At 47.8% G+C, this 23,024-nt stretch overlaps 2 protein-coding genes across 6 annotated transcripts in view; one reads left to right on the plus strand and one right to left on the minus strand.

Moving 5' to 3' along the window:
- Positions 1-23,024, minus strand: part of LOC143423559 (glutamate receptor ionotropic, kainate 2) — a 72,377-nt gene that overhangs the window by 46,197 nt on the left and 3,156 nt on the right. The window lies entirely within an intron of this gene.
- Kair1d (Kainate-type ionotropic glutamate receptor subunit 1D) overlaps positions 21,161-23,024 on the plus strand; it is a 204,569-nt gene continuing 202,705 nt past the window's right edge. For all 5 annotated transcript variants that reach the window (XM_076894971.1, XM_076894967.1, XM_076894972.1 and 2 more), the window contains exon 1: positions 21,161-21,309. The gene's annotated coding sequence lies outside the window, so the exon portion shown is untranslated. The remainder of the gene's footprint in view (positions 21,310-23,024) is intronic.

Raw genomic sequence — 23,024 nt, forward strand, 5'->3', positions numbered from 1 at the left:
CCGTGTATTTATATTTCACCTTTTAACGAAGCTTAATATTTCTGATTATTTACCGTTTGCGTTTGTTTAGCGGGGCCTTATCAAGATGGCGCACGTTGTTCTTTCGAAACGTCGTATCTACTCGGGTTCCACCAGTCGTTTGTCTGAAACTTTGTATACTCCATCCTTTATCTTTCGCCGAACTTTCTCGACGGTGGAGAACGGTTGAATTCTCAAAGACAGTAACTTGAATACACTATAATGTACAGTCGCGCACTTCGTTAAACAAACTGCACCTACTCCGTTCCGTCGAATCAGATACGAGACGGGAGACCCAGTGAAATTTCCCGTATCTCTCTCGCGAAATCAAAACGGCCCTTCCTTTCTTCCGCCATACTTCATCCGGCGAAAACAGCAATTTTATTTCTGAGCCGACACAGATCGAAACAAAGAACCAGCACCGCGAAAAGAAACGCAGTCGGTGGACTCGCGTTTAAATTATCGCGGCGAGCAGCCCCGGGGACCGGATTAATCGCGAACCTTTCGAACGACCGGCGAGTTACGAACTGAATCGGTCGTCCGGTCGCGTTCGCGGAAGCACTAATTCATCAGTCGCTCGTGCCAGCGAACCTACGCTACGGGTCAACCAGAAATTTTGCCCCGGTTGCTCATTAATAACTCGTGGTTAATGAATTCGCATCGGAGGCGAGCGAAGAATCGACTTCCGAACAGGAGAACGTTCCGTTTCCGTTCGACGACCTTTTTCCCTGTCGTTCGCGGCCCATTGAAAACGCGAACCGCGCGAGCAGCGGAGGCTCTTCAATAAAGGATTCCTGAGAGAAGCCTGCTGTATCTGGGGCTCCTTTCGCTCGTCGTCTCGACCCTTTTTTACACGAGACCGAGGAAAGGGGCGAAATAATTTCCGACGGCAAAAAAAGAAAAAAAAAAAAGAGAAAAGGAAACCCTCGCATATTGGACGTAACGTCTTATTGATGGCCAAAGTCAACGAGCCTTTTTTTGTTTCTTCGCGGAGAGCAGGCACGGCTGTTCAACTGGCCGCCCTAATGGCTCTGCCATGTGCGAGCATGTTCGCAGTTTTGACTATCAATCATCGTCCAACGGTTTTCTTCCGAGTCTTACACCGACTGGCACGGTTGTGTACCCTCGCGTCGCGATCGATCAAGGATGATAGACTCCAGGTTTTCCCCGTTGTTGCTACCGTAAGGTTAAGATAGCAATTAGCCAGCTTTACTTCGTAGGTTGCAGTTGGTCAAGCGAATGGCGCACGTTTTTAAGTTGAAGTCTCTGAGATCGAGCACCAGTCCGTAACGAGCGTAGCTTTTCGAGCGATATTAAACTGGAGGACGAACGTTTTCTCTGCTGAACTAAAAATTTCTCATTCCACTCTCATGCATATACATGTACATACAATTTTAATAAGGATTGCAAATGATAGGACATATCGACGAACCAAAAGATGAAACTGATACTCTCAAAGAATTTAACACCCCCGAACAACCACCTCCAGCTTGGCACAATTTAAGGACTTGTAAATTCTGAGCAAGGGCATAGATCGCAGCGGGCTAACCACTTCAGCGGGTAAACTTTCGAGTTTAAGATCCTCGCTCTCGCCTCTAAGTTTCTCTCTAGCCCGGAGAAACGGGCTGAAGAAGGGGAATATGAAATTCCCGTGGCCAGACTTTATGGCTTCTACGTTCCCTCCCCGTTTCGAACCCCTTTCTCCCGCTCGTACTTTTATTTCGGCCGTACCGCGTCTCCGTTTCTCCCTCTAACTCGAATGTTTTCCGTGCCATTTTCCCTTCCTCGTATATATATATCTATATCTGTTTCACCGTACCCAACCACCGCGGTCTCTTCTATCCGTTTTCTTGGCCTTCCTTTTTTTTTTCGTTACGCGACAGCAATGATCTTCCGTCCCTTTTTTTCTTTATTCCATCCCCTCTCCTCGGTACGTTTTACATTATCGTGTCCTCGACTCCTCCGTCTCCGTGTCTATCAACTTTTCACCGTGCACGCTCTTCTTTCGCAGTTCCATTTAATATTTATCCCTACACCACCCTGCTCCGCCCTCCTCCTACTCGGCCGTCCCGTATTTTTCTCATTTTCTTCGTTCCAACAATGAGTTTCTTTCCGCCGTTTCTTCTCTCTGTCCGGCCTCCTCGTCTTCATATACCTGAGTGTGCTTCCCGCTCCCGTTCCTTTTTCCGCCTTTTGTTCCTTAATAGTCGTAGCTTCAGATGTACGTGCCCGGAGCGCGGCTTAAGCGCGAGACCGAAAGAGCAGCGACATTTTTCCGTGTCGCCGGGCAAACGTCAGCCCGTGGAAAAGATTGACTCGCGCCTCTCGCGCTCCCGCGGCTTTTAAATGACAGTCGTCCTTCTTCCACCCCGTCCATCGCGGGATTTCTTCCTCCTTTAATCGTATCCAGCTGCCGTCTCGTTCGAAGATCCGTACGGATTCGCCGCGACGCAGCCTCGCTGTCTCGCGGAATCGTATTGCTGGGAGGAATTCGGAGATAATGGTGTAATTTCGGAAGGAAAAGGCTGGAGATGGATAGGAGACTCGCGATGGCGACCGCGGCGCATGGATCTCAATTGTCCGCGGACGTGAAGAACGATTCAGTGAATTAACGAGAGATTGGACTCGAAATGACGGGGCATTTGTTGAGCAACGCTGGGAATATCTATCGTTCTCACGGAGAGTACAACGGAGTGTCGGGTGGAAGGCTGTCCGTGCGAATTCTTGCGATTTCAATACAAAAATTTTAGGCTGGAATACTGCGTTTATCGCGTGAGTCGCCAGACGAACGCGTCGTTTCCTAGGACAATCGTTACGTGATATTTACAGTTCCATTTTTGTACGATCATTTCGCGAAATTTGTACAATCGTCACAGCTCTTCGATTAATTTTGCTCGACGTGAATCTGTAATGTTCTATACAAAAGCGGTGCACGTAGAAACGTTGCGTGGTGTATCGCCGAGCGATTAAAAATGGGAAATCGCGGAACGTTCGTTCGGCAATTTACGAAATTGGGTAGTTTATTCGAATCGCTTGCCCTCGCGCGTAACGGCTCTACAAATTACAGCACCGACGATTTCAATCGGAGCGTAACCGGTATCTTTGTCATTCAAAATCTATGGAAGACAGTGAACGGTTTGCAGTTCGTTAACGATCGCTCAATGGAAACGGTATTATTGCGCTGGCAACAATTACGCGGATATTTTATCGTTGGAATAATTATGTAAAGCGAACTAAACCGTGAAGCAATTAATGTACGCGTTTGCAGTCGCAACGAAACGTCTCGTGCGCGTTGCGCGAGGCCCGCGCGTCTGTGTTCGCCGGGACGCAAAATCAGTTAATTACAGCCAGACTCTGTTTACCGAATTCCATTCCGTTTACTATTTCCGTGACTCGTAGGCGTCCCATTTAAAAGTTGTAGCGCGTCGCGTTATTAATTTCGCTCGTTGCGCCGTTTCAAAAACGACATTCGAACGCAACCGTAATGCAATCCGAGCGCCTCCGCCCGGATCGCGGCTACGCAAAATTGAACGTTCCATTTTATTACGAATCGTATAATTTCTCCTTATTTTTCGCGGCTGTTGCCCATGATTTCGCCCCGATATCCATATTCCACTAATTTGCAAGTACATTTTTCTACGACAGTCCGGCTCGCGCAACAGCGCGGATGAAAACCGGGGGCGGCAACTGGCCGCGACTCATTGTATTTTGCAATTCAACGACGGGGCGTCTGCGCGATATATAAATAAGCGAGCGAAATAAAAACAGATAGAGGATATACGGGGAAACAATATCGACGCCATAAAGTTTTTCGCTTGAGCCCGTAAAAAACCTTTAACTGCGGGCATTTCCCCGATACGAAGACTTTAACGGTTCACGTGCCGTCGTTTCTAACGTGCAAGTTTCAATATGCCAATCGAATGACTGGCAGAATCGAAAGTAGGGACGGATGAAGTGGAGAATTCACGAGTTAAGTACGTGGGTATACCGCGAGTCTGATGAAAAGTTTGAACTTTAGAGACGGTACTAAACAATTTACCGTCTGCTCGAGGGCGGAGTGGAAAATCGTTCCGTTTTCGATTTTGCACCCCAAATTGGGTCAAAGTTGCGACACTGATCCGAGCGATTCGTCAGAGGACGATTGAGTTTGTTTTAAATTTTATTACAACACAGAAAGAAATCTCTCAATCATATGCAGACGACATGTACAAAATGATTATATAACCTGTTCCTCCTAAAATCAACCCCCAAATCGCATCCGCTCTACCGCGACCAATTTAAATATCTGCGAGTGATCTTTTAAGTCCCGCGGACGTGAAATGTATCCAAGCGAATGCAGACGATTGGATAACGAGCCACGATGCTACTTGAGCGTCGAGGGGCCACTTAAACGTGCTCAGAGATGCTTAAGAATATCGCTAATATTGAAATTTAAGATCTGTAGCGCCATCAAGCTCTGTAGCCGTGTTCAAGAGAAATAACGAAGCGTTAAGGAAAATACCGAGACGGTTAATAATTCTTTAGATACGGCAGATTTAAATGGTTGTTTTGTCCCGGCGAAATAAATTGCCACGTTCTTGCTCGGTTCCTCTTTCCCCGAATAAAGTGTTATGAGCTGAAAGATTACAGTTGGAAGTAAATTACGCCGTTTGAAATATGTGTTCCTCGCGGACAACCTACGGCGATTTATCTTCGGGCCTTGCACCTTTCTACGGTCTGTCTTTATGTAAGCGTCGAATTTTTAAGACCTACGACACCGTGCATTGTTCAATTCACGCTTCGTTTCTGTTCTGTTCTTTTTTTTTTTTTTTCTAAACGATCACCGCACGGCGCGGGTATATCGGGGTCACACTTAAACGCTTAATCGATCCCACGAAAATGAGTTTGGTATCCAATTTAATTTCGCTGAAATTTTGTTTCTGTGGGAACTGATTGGGTTCGGCTCGGCCATTGTCTAACGAGATTAAAGCGGCCGTTCCATGAAATACCGCATAAATCAATTCTCTTTTATCAAGCATTTTATTTAACCGCCAGCGGAGCGTCGATACGCGGGTTTATGGCCGTTCCTGTTTTTATAACAACAACCCAAAATAAATGGAGATATAATATCCCCGTTGAAAATACGTTTCACCGTTCGAAGTGTTATAACGCGTATTTAACTTTAAACATTTTGCATATTTTTGCATGCCGTATGAATAATCCCGCGTTCGTCCGCGCGACGGGAATATCCCGCGAACGCGAAAATACTCGCGGCCCAATTATCCGTTCACAGAACGCTGAAAATGATGAACGAAAGTGGCTGAGAAATAAAAACCGTCGAGTCGTACGCGCCACTTTTTCAAGACGCGAGCTCCTGATCGCGCGATCCACGAGGAATCCACGCTAGACAACTGGACGGACGGGTAACCCAAGTTGCAATCGTGTAAGTTCGCGGAAAGTTTGATATGCAGATTAAATTGCACATCGCTGAAATTCTATTTCAGCAGTGGAGGGCGTCGCAGCTTGGTTAAAAATTCCTACGAACGTATCGAGATTCTCTTGTCCCACGCTTGATCCCCTTGTCAAAGCAATATCGTTACATTAGTACGCGTATTCCAGCGGGGCTCGATATTTGCGCACCGTGCACGTTCGTCGAGCGAGCGAAAACTGCGAACACCGTCGAACGAGCCGGCTCCCAGCCTTCAAATTGAATGGGAAACCGTGATTAACGGCGGCTTTCAAACTCTAAGTAGCCGTTGCTCGTAGCGTCGCGTCTTTTCCCGGCGACCACGATATCGTAATGCCTCGGACAGGACAGGCGTTATTTTTCAATCCTTTTTTCAGCCCGTCGAACGGGCCACGCGTCGAGTCGCTAAGTTATCGCACAGACGCAACAACGTTCCCGTGCGAGAGCCATCGTGCCATCCAGTCTCCTGCGAAATCGTCGAAACACTCTGGCAAAGATCCTTTCGAGCGGGAATATTAATGTTGCACTCGCTGGGACCCGCCTCCTTCTTGCCACTGAGAGCGTTGTCAACTGATTGTACACCTTCGAGATTTTAGCGAAGTCACTGGACTGCTCATCGGCGAATAACAAGTTTTTTCGTTTTCTATGCGAACGACGTAGAAAATGTAAAAGAAAAAGAGTGAAACTATACTCGAGAAGCTCTATTCGAAGGCAGTATCTCTATAATCGAGCCATCCAATGATCAGAGCTATCCAAGAGCACTTCTCTAGGAGGAATCTTGGTTCGAATTGACGCGCGATAAGAGCAAGATCATCAGACAGGAATTCCCCGTGTTAACGAGCCGAGAGATTTAAAATACCTGTAACAGGGTTCGGGGCTTCAATTAATCTCGGTAACCCGAGTATCCAGCGGGCGTCTGTTCGGTCTGCGAGGGGTAGGGTCGAAGGAGGGCGCGAGCGGGCGTCCATCTTTAAAATACCCTCTCGCATTCCAGCGCGGATTCCGGCCTATTCTACTCGCCAGGAAGTCGAGGAATGCACTTGTGCGCGGCTAGCCGTGCCCACGAAAACGAACAAGCCCGCCCCGTCAAATTGAAAGCCAATATCTTCGAGTGCCCCCGTCCGGGGTACGAAGTGTAATAATCGGGGATCGCCTTCGAGAGGGACTACCGATCCGTCATCGTCGTCTTCGTAGCTCCTCCACGCCTCCTCGTATTTACGCGGGAATGCCTGCGTTCAGGGTGTGAAATGTCTGAATTCGACGCGACTGCTTTGGAAACGTTCACTCGAGTATCGAGTAGAGATACGTAGCAGAGCGGATGTGACAACGGGGGATGATTAAGGATGGATTTAACGAATTGCGCCTTGAATTGCTGGCGAACGCTGGAACGATGGTATAAAGTTCAATGGCTCGAATGGAATGCATCGTTCAGGGGCGAGTAAAAGTTCGAGGGAAGTAGCGCAAGTTTTTCTAGAAACGTGCAATAAACTGAAATAAGTGCGCGAGCGGAAGAGTTTCGTTTCTGTTGCCGGGGCATTCTGAGCGGAACTGCTCGCGAAGTCCGTGGAATCGACGAGCTGATAAGTCAATGACAGTGATACCATGTAAACGAGTAACGAGATTGCAGTCTCGCGTGGAAGTATAAAGTATTTGAATGGTTGGTTTCGAATATTTGTTGAAAATTTCCATCCACCCGAAGATTCTACAAACTAGACGCTTTGTAGCTGTCACGAAATAATACTCGACTCGTTTGCTATTCAGTCCAGTCGGTAGAGAGTTCGTACGATCACTGATACGTGTATCGTTGAGGGGTAGAAACGGATAGTCCTGTGGATTCTTGACGGAGGTACGAAAGACCGCGATATCAACGTGGGGCGCAATAAGTTTGCCGAAAGTGGAGCACGAAAGCGATCAAAAATACGACTTCCGTTCCGCCACATCCCTCTCAGCAGCCATGAAACACGTCCTAGGAAGCGCCACGAATCCAGCCACAAAAGATAGCAAGACTGATTTCATTACGTCGCGGGATGAAACCTCTTCGTGGCTCGCGGAGCGTAAAAATAGAGAAAGGTAAAGCACGATGCCTTTAAAACAAAAGGTTTTTCCTTTCCATCGCGGAACTCTTAATACGGCAAAGTAAAACGCGGGAGGAGGGTCCTTTGAGCCGTTTTTCATTGGTAAAACGAGAGAGGACGCGAGGATTCAGGTACGCCGCTGGGATAAGGAGTAATATCGAAATATTTACATTGAAATGAAATATCAAGTTTGTTCTCTATGTAATGAAATCTGGTTCTACGTAAGGAAACACCGACGCGGGCGAAACTCGGCGAAGACGTCAGCAGGGATGGACAACTGTCTCGGGGGTTGCTTCCGCTCCGCGAGGTGAGGAATGTAATAAAGTACGACGTCGAAAGCAATAAACTGTTGCGAACGGTTCCTTAGCGATTCCAATCTCGCCGGTTCGCCAGTGCATCCCATTAACGAGCACGGATAATTCGCCGGGAAATTAGGGGCGTTCTAAGCGAAAACTCGAAATCGGCTGGTTAATTAAATTTGTACACCTGCGCGTTAATGGCGAACAAATTATTTCATATTACTGATAATCCGCGCAATTAATTAACCGTGAATCTAATTACCGTTCGAACGGGCCAAGTTAATTCGCCGTTATGGTACGTCAAATCGACTTAATTATTGAAATTATTGCGAGTGAACATTTTCTGGCCCGTTCCTTGCTCGCGGTTGGTATTCCGCGAAAGATGCCGCTGCGGGTCACTCGTTGCCGCCACGAAATGGCGGGCACTCGACAAGATATATCATTTCATCCGATTACGTTTTTACACTTCGTTTAAGAGACAACCATTCTTCGCCGTTGAAGTTCAGAGCAAGAAACGCTTCAGCTATCGCGTTCTTCCTATTACTCATTGCCGGCTATACGGCATCGGTGACTCGTGCTGTCCTTAATGTTTATAGAAGGAACTTGGGAAACAGCGACACGACCACGATCATCAAGATACGCGAAAGAACTCCAGCCCCGGCCTTAAAACGAAAGTACATTTCGCTGTTGCCCAAGAATAGCAATGTTACGCTTGCTTTTTGAGCTGTTTGCGAACTCGTTCTGCCGAAACGGATCGAATATATCTTCCGTCAGGTTTTTGTGCTCCTATTCTGAAGTGACGTCCCGCAACGACACGTAAGTATTTGGAGAGCGCGATGGGTGGATTCACAGCCATCTCAAGAAGATTAATTCCGAACAGCTACCGTTTCAATTCTCGTACGTGGATAAACAACAAGTTTGCGATAGATTATCGATTTCTGCGTATCGAGGGTATTAATTAAAAAGAAAAAACGGAGGGTTCGTCCTTTTAAAACGTGCACGGCTACATCGTAACAACTGGCGCGATGGAAAAACGGGAAAATGGACCCGTGTGTTTGTTTTCATTACCCCGAAACGTCACGTATGTCCAGCGCTGGCTTCACCAACGCGAGTGATATAGTCGTGGCGAATAAGCTAAAGCGCGCGTTAAACTCAGCCAAGTGCGCAATGGCACGTGTGCGGAAATCGTCCGAACGCGGTTAATCTTCCTGGTCCACGGCCGTATATTTACGTTCAGTGTGCCTCCGATCCACGAACAATGTTGGATATCTTGCGCGGCAGAACCACGGGGAAATCGCGGAATCGCCATTCCGTTAACAGGTTTATACGCGACTGCGTCCCATCAGCGTTCCATCGTTGGTACTAAAATCGTAGCGACGCATGATTGGCGGGTGTCAGTGCTTCAGCTCGAACATCTTCCAACGGAACAAAAGGCGAAGAAGGGGATGTTGCGACGAAAGTTGCAAAATACCACGAAAAGTCGATGTTTGCAAGAGAATTTTTGCAAACTACGAGTAACCATTCAAGGGACGAAGCGCAACTTTTTTATTTAGCTTCTTTAAGACGTATGCAAGATTTCTGGACGCAAAGCCTGCGATTGTTCCAAGACTTTCTGTCACGTTACGAGGGAAAAGCGCGTCGAGTTACAAAGGAATTCCATCCACGTCTGTTTCTTACTTCCTGCGGTTTTGGCTCGCCAATTTGTTAGCTATGAAACATTTGAGCTACGGATGGTTCCGAATGGAGTACATGCAACAATGTCTTTTGCCACGAGCCAGTTAGTAAACGAAGGATTCACGGTACAAATTTCAGACATTGGTGAAACAGGTTTTATTCGAAAGAATAGTTCGTGCTAGTTTCAATACCCGTGCTAATTCAATTCAGGAGGCAGATGTTAAATAACCAGGTTGAAAACGTCTAGTTTCTAAGCCATTCAATTTCCTCAGCAGGATTACGTAGTAATTCCACCTTACGATTAGATATACATAGATATATATGATGGTAGAACGACGGATTTGCATCGCATGTGACGCTTGGAATATCATTTTGTTCTGCTCCACGTATTGTGCTCCATTTGAATAGGATACGTCTATACAATACCACATCGATTATGGATTGTTTATGTTCTACAGTACTGTCGTAGGAACAATCCTAGATAACACCGGATTGATCTATACGACAGGATCGGTGATCAGACAAGAAGTTATGGAACTATTGACGTAAAGCTCTCCGGTGGTCTGTACGAGGAGTGGCGCAAAACTACCCAACACCCTTCCCACGACGATACGTTCGTTAAATAAACGATACAACGATAATAATCACGGAACGAGTAAAATGCTTTCAAAGCTGTTCCACTGACAAATATCTTTATGAAGCGATGAAAAAACTTCGCATCGTTAAATAGAACCACGACGGGTACAGTGGAAGCGGAAACACATTAGCCAAGCCTTTACGATCCTCAATGAAAAGATAAACGCGCTAATAAGCAGATGGAAGATAGCGGCCGGATTCGTATCTGTCGAGTGTTACTCTGAATGCTGGAAAATTTACAACCGGATGCAACAGCGAAGATTCGAGGGGGGTGGAATGATCCTTCGCGCGGCGGAATTAACGTCCGCCTCGCGGTTTTATCGCGGAAACCGTAACCGGACCGGGGATCTTAACGGGTAAAATTTCTATATCGGCACGTGAAACAGCTGGTCAACCCTTGCCACGCACGATTGCTCGTGCCGCGATTTATGGAAGTTATAAATGTTGCGCTGCCACTGAAACACGGAAAGCCTATATGCCTCTAAGTGGGGACCCGCGTTTTTAACAGAACGTCACACGCCAGCCCTATAAAACGCGCCAACCGCTGCTCGCGTCTCTTCTATATACCCTGTAGATGATGCTCGCTGATATTACCAACAGACAGCCGTTTCGTTTCTTGGGCAATTTTCGAAAATTTCACTTGCCCGCCTCGCGCTCGTACGTGGGTTTTATTTTAAAATCTGAACGCATCGCTCCCAACAGTTTCCCTCGATGCACCTTTACGAGCGCTGCGCCTCGATTCACTGTACCTACCATCGAGCGAGCCCTTTACATAAACCCTACGAGTTGAACGCGGGCTCGTTCTAATACTCGCGGAGCAACAAGCGCGTACAGTGAGATACCCTGTATCGCGAATCTCGTTATCGATGATACTCGACGTTCGTATTTTCTACAGCTTCCCAACCTTTACCCAGTCCGTACACGCACCCCTGTACGCTGTGAGAGAAAAAAAAAGAAGCGTAGCCTTATTCCTTTTATCGTGCCAGTGCATGCACTGTTCGTTTCACCCGCGCGTTCGCCATTACGACACGGATGGAAATTTAATGCGTTACACCTAAATGCAATTGAATCATGTATAGCGTTACGTACCAGTGGTTCTTCGATTTGGATCCGCGCGTTCCTGGGATCTCCTGACGCATTCTTAAGAGATTCGATCGCTGACAGAGGTACGATAGAAGATCGCTAGATTATTGAAGGTAATAAATTCACGTTTCGTCATAATTGAAGTAGAAAAATAAATAAAAAATTACTTTTTCGTTATACAGAACTCTAGGGAATTTAAATAAAAAACTGCAGCGAGAAATGTCGCGAGAGACGTGCCGCAACGCGAGAACGTCAAGAACCGCTGTTATACTCGAGCGAAAGATTCGTTCTCCAGCCTCGTTATCGATAATACTCGTCCGCCAACATCCTGCCCTCGCAAATTGCATGTAACCCATATCCGTACAGTTGCCAGCCACGCATCCCTCTTCCGCCGCCCCTATTTCCTTCTTTATATTTTCGTAATCACCCGGCGCCCCAGCTCGATACCGGCGTAACGACGCGGATTTACAGTCGAAGATAAGCCGTAGTCTGCGGCACGGATGGGGGCGTGCTCCTATCCAGGAAGTTGTTCGCGTCACCGCAGATCGCGTCTACGAGTTCGTCGTGGAATCAGCTGAACTTCGGGGCCATTCCGCGCGTCGCAGTTTCACACGGAGAACACTCGGCTGCGCCCCCGTCCCGCATCGGTTCCACGTCTCAGGAAGATTTATGAAGCGCGATAACCCGGACGGCAACCCGCACAGGGAGAATAGAGACTGGGACACTGGATTCACGCAATGGAACGCCACTAGGCGTCCCTCCCGTCTGAGTATGCGGCGAGGCTCTTCGTCAATTGTCAAAGTCACACGCTCGTCGACTGGAACCTCGCGCTGGAACACTTTCCGATGTTTCGATCCAACCCCGCTTCTTCGTGTTCGCGACGCGTCGAGGGTGGTTTATCCCTCGGTGTTTTTAAGAGGCTCGTATCGTTACAAATTTCCATTTGTTTTCAGAGTTTCAACCGTATCAGAGAGTATAAAAATTGTATTTGAACAAAGCGTTTAATCCCTTGTTCCAAGCCAATGCAATATAATATCATTGAACAAAATGGGTAGTCGCAAAGCGAAAGACATTTTCAATGGGAAAATGCTGATACCCTCGCACACCGTCCCTATGTTTTTGCCTTTGGGAAATATTGCCAGTTGATTTTCAATGAATGGTCAAAAGATTATTTATTCCATACAATCGTATTATTTCGCCGGTACATTGGATTCATTATTCTCTTTCGAAAAGTTTCCTCGCGGAAATTCGTTTCCCCCTCGCGGCGGCGAGCAAATAAGGCAATAACATAAACTTTAATATACTTATCGAGCGTTTGCACACGCGCGGAATAGAAAGGGCCATAAATCCTTCGAATGAAAAGCAGTCGGAATATTTTTCAACAGCGAATAACACGTACGTACCGCCCCCGATCAACGGAAACGATTGTATCCGGTGAATACAACAATATCGCGAAATGCCACGGTCCATTGTTGTGCCTTATTTTCGTGTTCCGTCGAGCAGAAAGAAATGTTCATCAAACAAGTTCCCAACTAATGTTATTAAATTTCCTTCGTACCTGGCTAGTAATGGTTTGCATAATCGCTTCGTTTTCAATTCTAATTGGAAAATTTTTTTTCGATAAACTTTCCTGCACAAAACGATATTATCCAACGACTGTACATTATTTTTAATAAAGCTGCCGCTTCACTGACCATTAATTTCCAACAAATTACTGTTCGCGGCGAACGAAGTGATACAAAATTAATTTCTATCGCGTTAAACGTTTCTTCTTAATTACTGCATCCTCCTGGTAAGTTCTGGTCTTATTCCCCGTCGACAGTCGCGTCGCGCGTAGGCTATCTCTAACTTTCATAACTTCCGTACACGAGCAACTATTTCATAAAGCGCGCACACTCGTCGACTAACTGAATCTCGCGTTTCCTGGCGACCACTTTTAGTTAGTTAAACGTCTCGTATCGACGGAAAGTCGAGTATCTGTTAAAACATTGTGTTCCTCCTCTTCTCTATTTCCCACTCGCTTTTCGACGCGGTCGTCGAAGCAGGAAGATAAAACACAAGTCCGAACGTCGCCTGGAGGCGAGCGCTAACTTCGTATAAAAATGGACCGGTGGTGGGACTTCGGGGAACCGGCGGCAAAATTTTGTACGCTCGTAATAGAATCTGCGATTTAATTCGCGTACAAACATCGGTTCTCAGCCAACCATGCATTCTGCACTTTTAAATTTGTTTCGGAAATCGTACAATGCGTTCATCGATGGCAAAAAGTCTCGCTCGATTTTGCGAGGCAATTTTATTTCCCCGGGAAAGCTTCCGGGAACGAAAAATGTACTTAAATCGCGGCAGGAAAGGTTACACTGTTTTTTTGTCCAGATTTTCGCGTCGAATTTAATTTGTTGTTTTCGAACGTTTCGTTTGACAGACCGAACGGCGTAGGGCGAAGCAATTTAAAAAGACAGAATTTCATCCGGTACCGCGGGAAATACGGTGAACTGGCTTTTCGAAATAACAGCCAAGCGGTAAAAGTAGCGGCTGGTACATTACCGCTCGATACGGTGAACAAGAAACGTAATTACGGGATCGTTTGTTTCAGTTGGAAGGAATCAGTGAGGTAGATTTAGGGGTTACCGTGGAACAATTTTCTTTTTCCCTTCCTAAATCTCGTAACGCCATTTCTGCGAAGGTGATCGGAGGGAAAAGGCGTCGTAACACGCGATCTCGAAAGGGAACGATCCCTTTCCCCCTTTCTTTTTTTCAATCGCGCGCAAAATGAGAGCCGGTTCATTCATTCATGAAATTGCAACTATTAAGAGAGCGCGTATAGGTTACCTGCTCGAACGAGAAATTTCAGATGAGCCACGCGCCCTTCGAAACCTTGAAAGTCTCCGCCGAGTTCTTCCAGTCTTGGAACTTTCGATGGTCCTGGAACTTCTCCAACTTTCGAAACCTATAAGAATGGTAGAGATAAGTTGAGATCCCCACGGTGTACGGGATAGTTATGAGAAAGTATGAATATCGGGGAATAGAAGAAAACGAGGAGAATTATTCAAACATCAAACATAATTTCGATCATCAGGAACCGGAGGAAGTTGCTCGCGATAAAAAAAAAAAAAAATATTCGACAAGTGAAGGCACGAATAATGAAGAAAGCTATTCAAACATCAACTATAATTATCGCGATCGTTAGATATTTCTTACTCGTCGAAACTTTTGCCAATATGTGCACGGCGCCAATAACGTGGATAAAAAAAAGTGAAAAAAAGATTCCCTGGAAAAGGGATGCTCCCGGATCGATCCATCATCGTCTTAATTAGAGCGATTAATCTCGCAAGGTCGTTCATCCGCGCGCAGCTTTAATTATCCCTCGTTAATATAAAGGTGTCCTGTTCTGTATCGTAATGTCAGTCCGCCCGGTATCCGATACTTAATCGGCGCTCTCTAACGAAGTTTTAATTTTCACTTCGCCCACGACACGCCAACACCTTCCGGCGTCCTGTCCCAAGCAATCAGCCTTGACAATTTGACGCGTCAGACGCGGAGGAGAAGAGGATCCTGGGCTTCCCTTTCGCGCGCAGGATACCCGAGGGGGAAGAAGAAGCCCTCAATTAGCGCGATTGAACTTCGTCGAGGTGTATTTAGCGCGGATAGAGTCGAAAAGTTCCCAGTGAAATTGCAAGACGCGCGAAGGCGCTGCCGTTCCTCGCGATAATGAACCCAAGGATCGATTTCTCGATGACGAACGGGGATTCTCGTCCCGGACGTTCTACTATTCTAATGATATATTCTTCTGGATATCGTTCTCGATTGCGCGCGATTCTTACCCAATCTCTCCTTCCAGCTTCTCGAAAAGATTACTCGCGTTATAAATTATACAAGTACCAGAGAGTGATACGAAATTATGTTAAGTAAATTATATTACTTGAAGTGTAACTACATGAAACGTGTTGAGCTAGCGTCTGGTTTTATATTTGATTTTTGTCATATATCCGTTACATGCCTCGCGATATCATGTTCCAGGTTCGTTAACGCGCATCGTTCTCGCGAAAATGTTATCGAAAGTTTCGTGTAAATAGAGAAACTCAGTTGCCCTGAAGGGGTACGATTAAACGAGCGACGCTGCGACAGCGTTGCTGCGAAATTTAAAAATTTTAATTTTGAACCTTTGAACGAGGCGAAACCGTATTTGCGCGGCTTCCGGGAACTCGTTCGCCCAGAATCCGTTTCATCGATCCATAAATATCGTTTCCATTATGCCTGATAACGACGGATTGCTTTTGCGTTCCATCATTTGGCAAACGTTTAATTTGCCGGGAAGAAATTGTTGCACTTCGACCGGCTAGACGAAAATTAATTTGAAGCATCAATTTCGAACGCATCCGACGTACCCTCCTCAAAGGGTTAACATGTCGCGCTGATAGGATGTTAGCGCTGTTTCTCTCGTGTACCGTCATCCACCGTGGAGCCACGCGATTTTTCCTTTTCCCTCAATTTGCGGTTTTAACGACGAAGCTGGTGCAGTCGACGAATCTTGCGTTCACCTTCCCGAGATCAAAGGTACAGCGGGCTGTGGTAGACAGCTCGACTAGTTGGCTCAAGTTTTATATATACCTACCTGTGCGCGCGTAGATGAAAATGAAGGGTTTTCGGTGAAGTGCAACTGCGAAACAGCTCGACGAATCCGTTGCAAGGAGCCGGAATCGAAACTTCGATGTCTGCGCCCGAGGTGGTCCGATCGCCTCCCTTTAACTATTAACCAGATTGCAACAGACGGGCAAGTTAATCGAGTGGCAGCAATTTTCTAATCAAACACAACACCGTGCGCAAGCAAAAGGAAATTGGCCATTAACGTAACGTAACACCGATCTCGACGCGACACCTTTTCCCTTGACCCTCTCGTTAAAAAAATCCTTTCCTCGCTTCAATCTTGAATTCCCCGCTTTCTGCCGCGTTACTTCTGGCGTCGTCTCGTCTCGTTCAATTTTTTTCGCCCGGTGGTTAGTTCCGTCGCGTTAATCGGCTAATTAAGATTAGGTCGAACCGAGTTAGCGGTCGCGGGAAGAGAGATAAATGGAGGACAGTGGATGGTAGATAAGGTAATACCGTTGGCAGAAAAGCAAAAGTTCTCGGCTAGGAAAGCCGGAGTGGAGCAGCAAGTGGTCGTATTCTCAGGGCTGGGGGGCAACTTTCAAAGGACCACCGAAGTTCTTCGATCCACCGAAACTCTACAGGAGTTACTGGAGTGTCCTCCGGGTCAGCCTGTTACCAGCTCGTGGACTTTGTCCTTACACAATTTTCCACTGGAATTTTCGACGCGCATGATAACATCGGTGTTTGCGGTGGCTCTCCAAGTTCTTTCGTATCTCCATTAAATAACGTTGCTCGTCGATCGTCGCTCGCTGTTCACATTAACGTAGAAACATGGTTAATTAATTGCTGACTAACGTTCATCGGATGCTACGTAGCAGATTTTCCAAATTTTTCGCAAGCCTCGCAATTACCGTCGAAAATATTACTCGAAGGTATTTTCGAGTTCTCTCCTCGAGATTGGAAATGGTATAAAATGCACGCATTACAGAGTAACTCGTCGACGCGAGAACCGAGATCGTAACGCGGCTGCCTAAGATTCTAATTAAGATCGAGCGATCGCAGCCAACATCCATCGAGGGCGCGTCGTTAGAGTTACCGTAAATCTAATTAAGCTGCACAATGGAATCTTTGGCTCTGATGAAATCGAGTTACAATTGATTTTTCACACGACACGTCGACGGAGCAGGGATATCGTCGGACTACGAGCACGAAGAGAGACGCGATCCGCTCTTTCGCAGCTTTCCGCGCGGCTCCCGGCGTATCCGATCAATTTTCGACGTTAAATACTCGCCAGGCATCGACGTCAGATTCCCAGGGCGTCGCGGTGCAATCACCTCGACACCAAGGTACTCCACGGAGAGAAGTGTCTCTTCCGGAATCAAATTGTCGAGAATAGGCCGAAGCTCTTGACGATCTTACGGTAGTTCTCGAGCCACGATCATCGAACTTTCCACTCTCGCGAAACTTCGACACCCCTCCACAAGCCCTCCTCTCGTCAACCCTCCACTCTTCCATCCCAGCTGTCTCTTTCGCTCTTTCTACCCACGATCATCCAACCAACGACGCCGTCGCTGACGACGACGACGACGACGAGGACGAGGACGAGGAGGAAGACGTTGCGCGTCCCTGCCATTCGAACTTTCTTTCTGCAGAATTGAATCGTCACCGAATCGGTTTCGTCCGGGACCATTGCGGGCGAAGTATCAAAAATTTCGGGATCCGTTCGAGGAACTCCTGGTTTATCGATTGCATCCACCTCCCTTCCTCGAAAATGGTGGATGCGATGGAATCGAATTCTGGACGATGAGAATCGCCGCCAGAATAAACAAACCTGACTGTTACGCGTGCGAAGGAAAAGCAAGCGATAAATATTTCCTTTCCAGACGAAATATAAAATATAAAAAATATTTGTCTTCAAATTACTATTTTTCTTCTTGATTGCTTTCGGGTTTCACGTTCAAGTCATAGTGTGTTGTACCTATTTTATATTTTATACATCGCTCTCGTTCATAAATAGACTATACATGTAGATACGAAGCATAAAAAGACTGAAAAACATAGGAAAATCGTAAAACTAGTCAAGCTTGAATGGTCGTGACTGGCCAATACGTTTTTTCTTTCTTTCCGTGGCCATTTACTCCTTCTCGTTGGATTCAAGCTCTTTTTGTTGCAAGGAGAAAAATCGTCGACTCTGGGAAAAACCCACTGATAGGGCGAGCTAGTTAATATAAGGGCAATAATTAGAGCGTGTATTAACGTTGATTAATGGTAGAACGTGACGCAACGAATTCTGGGCGTTTTATACGCGTAGACAGAAGAAGAAAAACTAACCGTTCCGACTGCGAAAACTTCTTTGTACCGGTCCGATGTTTAAAAATGTTGAGATGCTGTCGAGAGAAAAATAACGCGACGGAATTTTTAAGTTATCTCCAACGTTTCCTGGAGCTTTTTCGACCCGATCCTTTTCCTCGAATTCCGCGAAACAGCTGAATTTCATTGGTCGTTGCTTACCGAGGCGTCCGATACTTCTTCAGGAGAAACGGATCCTCGACTTTTCCCAGGGACGCTGTTCGTTCGACGCATCGCTTTCTCCCCTTTTCACTTTACGGTCCGCGGATCTTCGGAAGCTCGGGACAATTCTACGCTGACTTCGTCACGATTTTTTCAAAGATTTACTTCGAGTCAGCTGCTCGTTCCAAGACCCTACGACAATTTTACTCCCTCGATCGCCTCTACTGTCAAGCGACAATACACAGTTTCAGGTTTCGTTGACTTTTTCCATTCGCTCGTCGTTTGGTCCTTCATTTTCCAGCTGTTGGCTGACTACATCATAATTATTCTACCGCGTCCTCCGAACTCCGCAGCGTAATTGCTCTGGCAGGTTCTTCGTGCTTTAGAATAACCGCGGCAACGGTTATTCGTTTCATTTAACCCGCGCGATAGCAAAGGACCAGCGTCGACCATACCGTGCCTAATGCAAGGCGGTCTTAACTTTCCCCCAGGAAACAACCCTTCCCTTTTCCGTTCGCGCGATGATGCGTAGCACTCAGGAGAATAGGAGCGAGCAAAGTGTATTGCGTTTCGGCTCGGGCTACTCCGGTTCGGTTTTGTGCACCGTCGCCAAGGCAATTCGTAGTTCCTGCTCATCCGGCCGGATTATTTTTCTCATTTCCGCGTTGGAATTCCGAGCGCTAAAATATCGCTCGTCCATTTTCGCCCGCTGACGAAGCACCTGCACTCGAAAGAACACGTACGCGTCCGCCACGGAATGAATCTCGCCCCGCTACCCTTTCGCCAGCCCGTAAAGGCATCAGCGTCGCGTCGCACGCGCGTTCCCCGCTACGCGAAAGAGCATCATCCCCTAATCGCGTTACGCGCTCGTAATCTCCGCGGGAGTAAGTCCTGCAGAATTCACGAGGACGGCATTATCAGAGCGCTGTAAAGCAAGCCCGGTGATCCATTAAAGATAACTTCCCGTTTAATTCCTTTTCCTCTTCCGTCTAATTCCTCGTAATGGTTTATCGATATGATATCTCGTGCCAGAGTCCCATTCACCGCCCGTTATTCTTTAATCTTCGCTCCGCCGGGCGCTCGCGGGCTCCATTTAGGATGAAACGCGCGTATCGCGGCCGGAAGGGTAAATGTACGTGTATCGAGGATGCTCGGAAGTTTACTACCGGATTCCGGGCTCGTTTGCGCCGCTTCTTCGAGGAACTTTCGACACCGCCCGCCTCGTTCGAAAGACAATATTCCGGGGGGAACGATGCGGTGAAACGACCCCACGAGTTGTCACGGGCACGCATAACCGGGCAAACTTCGATTAAGATTCAGATGTCGATCCGGCGATGGAGTTCCGGCATGGCCAACGGGGAACGGAGAACTACTGAAACTGGATCGTCTACGGAATTAATGTAATCCGATCCTGGTGGCTCCTTCCGTTGATGGCAATTTTCTAAAGGACACCCTCGCGTTCCCTCCTCGCCGTCCGTGTCCCGATATACCCTCGAACGACTCAGTTAGGACTCCGTCCGCGGTGGTCATGCGGGAATTAGCGCGGAAATGTTCACGGATCGAGTAATTCGTGCGAGGAGGACAGTGCGCGCAGGATACACGACGCGTCCGGGTTTATTTATAAGACCTCGGCGCCTCTGCTCTCGTCTATGGCAATTATCCAAATGCAGTGAGCGTTATTTCATAAGACACGCGAGGCGCGCGGGTGTGTAAGTGTGCGCAGTATCGGAAAGGTTAAAACTGTCTTCCGCGTCATCCGTCCCCCTGGAGGGCAGTTCGTGCGCGCCGGTGCGCCATTTCAAGCCCTCGCCGCCGTCGCGGTGGACGGAACAAAACGTTCACGCGGGGCTTTTCAACCGACACCTGGAAAATGGGCCCTGGCGCGCGTCCTCGCCGCGCGAGCAGGCCGGTAAATCGAACAGCGATTAAAATTCAGCCGCCGATCCACGAGGAAACATCTATTGGTGGTCAACGGGGAACGAGGGGGGCGGGCTCCATTGGAACGAGCAACGGATGCCGACAGGTCGACTCTTTTCAGAAATAGCCGAGCGGTACGAGAGCGATTCGTAGCCTCCGCTCGGCCGAAGCAAATGGAACGGCGGCAGAGGGCCTTTCCCGTAGGATCGATATGGTAGTGGGGAGCCAGCCAGAGGTACTGGAGCGAGCGAACTAGCCAGATAGGGAAAGAGAGGGAGAGAGAGAAAGCGTGGGAGAGGGTGGAATAGAAGAGGAAAACGGGACGAGAGAGGAGGATCGTTGGGATAGGTTAGAGAGAGAGAGTGGAACAGAGGAAGAACGGGAAGGATGCTGGTAGAGGACTGGAATAGGGCTGGATGAGGGTAAGACCGATCGAGAGAGGGTAAGGGCGAGAATCGAGAAAGGTGAAAGGAGAGAAACAGGGGCACTGAGGGTTGGAGGGCAGGGTCGGGAGGGAATATTGGTGCAGCGAGGAGCGAGATGAGGGCGCTACGGCTGGCGGTTTCTGCGTCGCGCCATCGTTGCTACCAACGGCGTCGGCGTCGGCGTCGTCGTCGTGGCTGTCCTCGTTGCCGGCGAAAGCGGCACCAGAGCGAACACGCAGCTGCCAAAGGCAGACTCCGCCGCTCGGTCCAGTTTGCCTTCCGCTCTCGTTTGGCATAGTACCGCGACGAGGCGTCCATGCTGCCCGTTACCGACGCGACATCGTAACATCGTGCCGCCGTGTCAACTATTCTCTATTCCAGTCTCGTTAATTCCGTATCGCCAGAGTCGAGCCAGATGAACGGACGGATCGCGTGGAACTGTCAGAGGCCGGAAACGGCCACGCGCTAGTGGATAATACTGTGAAAAAGAGTTGCCGTTCGCGACTCGGTGTTCGTTTCGAACTGTTTTCGTTTGAGCGAGTTCGTTCACCGGAAGAGAAAGAGTGGCCCACCGGTGTCTGTGAGGCTCTGTGAGGTTCGGACACGTCAGTGGTTCCTGGTCAACGTGATTCACTAAGGTACAGGAATCTAATCTTAAGAGTAACGCGACTTAACGCGACTGGTTTTCGACTGCCACGCAATGTGATCGTGTTCGAGAAAAATCATTCGTCTCATCGTTCGGTGGTGACGTTGCTCTGCTGTTTCTTTCCCTTCGTTTCTGTATGTGAACAGCGACGTTTCATCCTCCGTCGTTGTTTCGACATTGTTGTTTCGGAGAATGAACGATGAAAGGGATGACTGACTGGGAAGAGCAATTGTTGCCGAAACGTGCTATGTATGCGTCGTGGTTTGCGAATGCATAGAATTTACCGACCAATTCAACTGATTTTGAAGTATCTTCTGTTCCATGTGAAATCGCGTCGCATTTGTTTCGATTTTTCGCTCAACTATCGGAGGATTTTCCCGTACTTCGCGTAGACGTTGGGATCTTCTCGATCGTCGTGGTATCTGCCTTTGACGCGTTTCGTCATCATCGCGATCCCATTACGGGGTACATCCAGATATCGACGCATTTAAACAGAGAGAGAGGCTAATATCGTGCAAACTTGAATAGTTGGATCAGCGAACTTTTTATCCCGTCTTTCTATCTTGTTATCTGTGTGGCAGGTGAAACGAGCATCGACGTTGACATAACCTTTCGATGTATTTTACTAAAAGCTTCCCTGCCCCCTGTGTACCGAAGAAAGCTGTCAGCCGCAAACATTTATATCCCTGCTGAGTAAACTCACCGCGGAGAAAATGATGGATGGTACAGTCCCATTAATCGAACGTTGATACACTGATCCGATATCGTGGACAATCGGCAGCTGTCTGCGCGGCACGCGCACCGGTTACGTTTAACCGGTTCTAATTGTCGATGGGAATCGCGAAAAGTACAACACGAGTACCGTTCGCCACCCGGAATCGACGTCGTTCCGTTTCCCTCCTCGACGCATCGCTATGAATAAATCACGTGGAGCATTCTACCCGACGGTAGAAACCCATTAGTCTTCGCGTAAAAAACTAACCGGAAACGAGAAGAATCAGGATACATTATCCATCCCAGTGAAACGATTCTACCTGCGCCGATAAAAACCGGTGCTTTCGAATGGCCGGGTACGGACAAAAAAGAATTTCCATTTTCTTCCGACCGCGCACCACGGCGTACGCGTACTCCGCCCGTCGATGCCTGGATTTACCGTTTTACAGGACCGTTTTGCATTCCAATGAATATTAATCGAATGCAATTATTAAACGCAAATTGGAACTCAAACAACTGCACGGCTCCACCGTCCACGGCGATTCCTCCGCTCGTAGCTTCCCTCGCGAAATTGCCAGGCCCGCTGGAACCCGCAGCCTCGTCCCTCGTACGCATTCGTTTCCCCGCCAACAAACTCGCTTTGAGCATCCGCTTCTACGGTTCACCAAGTACTTTCGTAGCCACTTCGCGAGTCTCGCCGGGATTTTCTAGATCGGAGACCACCGAGCCACCTCGTTGGGAATACACACTCTCGCGCTATTCTTTATGGCTCAACTTTCGCGTCTACGTGCTCCGAATCGGAAAACAACCGTGGACGACTGTTCCGCGGTTTTTTTAATTGTTCCCTTACTCTTCGTGAAATATCGCATCGTCCGGTGGTCCCGAATTTTCATGGAAGAACTAATCGCTCGTCCTCGCGGGTCGATTTATAGGCGGTTCGTTAAACGTTCGAGTCGTGAGGGTTTGTTTTTTATCAGTAAATGGTAATCAGTG

Source organism: Xylocopa sonorina, chromosome 5 (assembly GCF_050948175.1).
Source record: "Xylocopa sonorina isolate GNS202 chromosome 5, iyXylSono1_principal, whole genome shotgun sequence".
Classification (NCBI taxonomy): Eukaryota; Metazoa; Arthropoda; class Insecta; order Hymenoptera; family Apidae; genus Xylocopa; species Xylocopa sonorina.